Source organism: Micropterus dolomieu, linkage group LG12 (genome assembly GCF_021292245.1).
Source record: "Micropterus dolomieu isolate WLL.071019.BEF.003 ecotype Adirondacks linkage group LG12, ASM2129224v1, whole genome shotgun sequence".
In the NCBI taxonomy this organism is placed as follows: Eukaryota; Metazoa; Chordata; class Actinopteri; order Centrarchiformes; family Centrarchidae; genus Micropterus; species Micropterus dolomieu.
The window spans coordinates 1,375,539-1,376,034 of record NC_060161.1 but is presented as its reverse complement, the minus strand read 5'-3'; the positions used below and the strand labels follow the sequence as shown (position 1 = coordinate 1,376,034).

Genomic DNA, 496 nt, shown 5'->3' with positions numbered 1-496 from the left:
CTCCTCTCCTCTCTTCACCTCCTCTATGCCAAAGACTCCTCCTCCTCCTGCTTCCCTTCTACCCCCCCCCCCTTCACCCCTCAAAAGGAGATGTATTGGAGAGGAGAGGAAATGAGGCAGTATTGAGACACGTCCCACATGAGTTCAACCCAGGATGCTGCTCCCTTCTATGGTTTTCCAGTTGGTCTGTTACACACTGCTACGTTTGAACTTTTTGCAACGTTTCCGCCACCCGTCCAGACTGAAACGGCGAATCCAAAGATCTAAAATGGAGAAATTTGAAAATCTTCTACAACTGCGGAGTAGACAGTCTGCTTCCTGTTACCACCGGCACACACGTGCCCAGTGTATGTGAACGGCCACTTGTTGTGCGTCTTCAGTCACAGTGCGTTGCAGTTAAAACGCTGACGGAGATCGTTTTCTTTTTAAAACTTTAAAACGTAGTAGTGTGGATGTTCGTTTCTCCTCCTGTCTTTCTCTGCTAGGGAAAGACGCA

The 496-nt window shown here is 48.6% G+C and overlaps 1 protein-coding gene across 5 annotated transcripts in view; it reads left to right on the top strand.

Annotated features, from left to right (window-relative positions):
• Positions 1-496, top strand: part of itsn1 (intersectin 1 (SH3 domain protein)) — a 48,620-nt gene that overhangs the window by 34,912 nt on the left and 13,212 nt on the right. The window lies entirely within an intron of this gene.